Source organism: Vicia villosa, linkage group LG2 (genome assembly GCF_029867415.1).
Source record: "Vicia villosa cultivar HV-30 ecotype Madison, WI linkage group LG2, Vvil1.0, whole genome shotgun sequence".
Classification (NCBI taxonomy): domain Eukaryota; kingdom Viridiplantae; phylum Streptophyta; class Magnoliopsida; order Fabales; family Fabaceae; genus Vicia; species Vicia villosa.
Genome location: NC_081181.1, coordinates 176108164 through 176111404, shown reverse-complemented (window position 1 = coordinate 176111404; position 3241 = coordinate 176108164).

Genomic DNA, 3241 nt, shown 5'->3' with positions numbered 1-3241 from the left:
ATTGTAGGAGATCCAATGGTGCATGAATGAGGACGTATGGTAGGCTTTCATGGGGTACGCTGCGTTGGATCTTGTAGGAAGTCTTTGTAAAAAGAAAATTGGCACTGCAGGGGTTCGAACCCACCCCCTTTATGTACGCTTCTCCCCTCATGAGCCAACCGAGCCAGGTTTTTCAATTGTAAATAAGTCCAACAAAAAGCTATAAATATGAAATTAAATATGATAATAGAATTCAAACCCAAAAGTCTCAGTGGACCCCATGAATGCGTTGACGGACCAATTGCAGGGAGAGAGAGTAACTATTTTTTGACCAACGAATGAAAATTGGCCACGCAACAGTCAAAGGGTCCAAGTCTACTGTTCATCATCTTCCTCAATCCACCTGCGGAATTTATTGCCAATTCTGCCACGGGCTTTCCTGCGGATTTCACACGATCCTGCAACTAACCATTACCACCAATCGGAACCTGCAAAAAGTGAATCAAACAACAATAGAAACAACCCATATCGATTAATTCAAGTATCACGAGTTGATTGGGGGCATCCTTAGGGTCTGAAACATCTTGTGTCCAGAGATTCGAAGATCACCTTCTCCATGCCCTAACCATGGCAACTCGTGTTCTATGCGGAAAAGCTCCAAAGCAAGGGTTCTATTCTTCCCTAAAACAACTCAGAAACTCGAAACAATCGTCAAATCATATTTAAACACTACTATATGCGTTAAACGAAATTTCAAGAAGTGGATGAAAGTATGAACGATATACCATGGCCTTTCAGACGTTTTATGACTCAAGCATTTGTATAGGCTTACTCTTTATCACCTTGGGAATGGAATGGAATGTTTAGGGAGCTTTGAAATTGCTTAATGGAAGCTCTTGAAAATTTACCTCTTCTTTGATCTTTTTGAACCTTGAGCCCTAGCCTCCTTTTAGCAGATTTTCGTCCCCCTAGGCGGCTGCACATCTTTGCTTTATATATGGGAGAGAATTAGGTTTAATGCCATGGAGAAATATCTTGTTTTTCTTTAGAAAAAGATTTGATTAAAACTTGTATAAAATCTTGCTATTTTTGGGCCATCTCTCTCCAATCTCTTTTGAATGAAATTTGCATCACATATGGAGCATTTGGATGATTGGATTTGGTTACAAAATCAAATCTTTGACTTAAAACTAATTTTTCATTTTTATGATAATTTATCCATATTTAAATGAATTAAAAATTCAAATAAATAAAGTAAATATTATAAAAATAAAATAATTAATAAAAAGATCATTATAAGGCCCATGGTCATGTTTGGAATCCATATTTTAGGCCCAATGGTTTAAAATACCAAACTTCTCCACTTTGCTTTAAGTGTATTTTCTCAAAATCGCTCAACTTGTGCAAGTCATAACTCCTTCAATTTTTAACATATGGAGGTGTTCTTGGACTTTTTGGAAATCTTAAAGAGTCCTTTAAGCACTCCTTTTGGTTTCATCTCCATTGAAGCTTCCATGCTCAAGTTATGAGCTTTGACCCAAAAGGTGTTTTTGTTGACCTTTCGGAGGACCTGTAATGTATTGGACTATATCTCTTGAATGAAGCATTTCTGGCCTTGGCATGTGAGTGACAAAGTTGTGGAGAGTCCAATTTCCTTCAGAATAGGCTTTGGTTGGTAAATTTTTGATACTCCATGTGAAAGTTATGACCAGTCAAAGTTGAGTTGACTTTTCCTATAAAAACCCTAATTTGAACCTTTTGACTTTGTTCATTTCTGAGTTTTTATTAATGGATCATGGTCAATCCTTTGATCAAATGATGGATATAACTTCAAATACTCGATGTTGACCAAAAGTCTTGAAGTTTGACTGTATTCTGACTATAATTGACTTTTAGGTCAACATAGTCGATTGTTGATCATCTAAGCCATTGAGTGAGCAATCCTTGGAATTGAAGCTTGACTTTTGACATGGAGATGCTTTGAGACATATGAGACACCTTGAGATCCATTTGAGGCCTTAGAGATTCGAATTCTTTTGATGAAGTGCAAACCCTAATTTTGAATAGGAGAGAGTGACTTGAGAAAACCCTTGAACCTTGAGTCATTGAAGATGAAAAGAGGAGGGCAAATTTTGGGGTATGAAAATAATTACTAATATAATTAATAAAAATTACATATACCAATTACTTCACTGACCACCAGTTAACCTTAGGCATTATCATCATCAAAAACATCAAGATCATCTAACAATCGCATATAATTGTACTTGCAAGTGTAACACCCCAAATTCTACCCGAAAATACCATGCGAGAAATCAGAGTATTTTAAAAACTATCAACAAGCATTTGGGATATCACATTTAATTCATATAAACAACTCATAAACAGATACATAGCACTTTAATCTCATAGAAGCACAAAACAACTTATAACAGCTCTTAGACAAACTAACTTCAATTTAATATACAGCGGAATCATAACATTCGACTTTATAAACAAATCATCTTATTTAATCGGAAACAACTTCAAACATCATAGTACTTCTCACTATCCAATTTGGAACTCAACAACTAAAACATGAACAACATAGAAACAACAATATAGACAACCCCCTGAGTGCTACGTATCAGAGCGACACACCAACTGGACACAATGAAGCTACAAACTTCCACAACTATACTTGAGTACCTGTCTATTTCCCATGGTAGGGGAAACATCAGCAGAAGGGGTGAGATATCAAACATTATAAAGGAAAGTATGATAATAGATATAGCAAGATAAGATCATACACAATTCACCACTTCTCAATATAAGTAATTTGCATCACGACAACAACATGGTTCATATATTCCAACTTATACACATATATCATTAATACATATATTTTCACATTCTCATCATATATGTTTCATTCACGTACATCATATCTACAACACATCAACAATCCATATCAAATGAATTCAACTTCACAAACTATGCATTCACACATCATAACAATGACTCGAATGCAACTCGGTATGCGACTCGAATGCGACTCAAACTATGCATATGCATGTGGTACCAATCGGAGCTTCAGCCCCCGTCACCAATTGCCCAATTCAGAGGCACAAGGCATAAGCCTTCGTCACCAATTTGCCAATCCAGGCCGTCACAGAGTATGCATATGAAATGTGACTCGACAAACAAGACATATACAACATACTCATCACAATCACACATCGTCACGAGGCATACGCCTATATCACTGATAATTACCAATTAT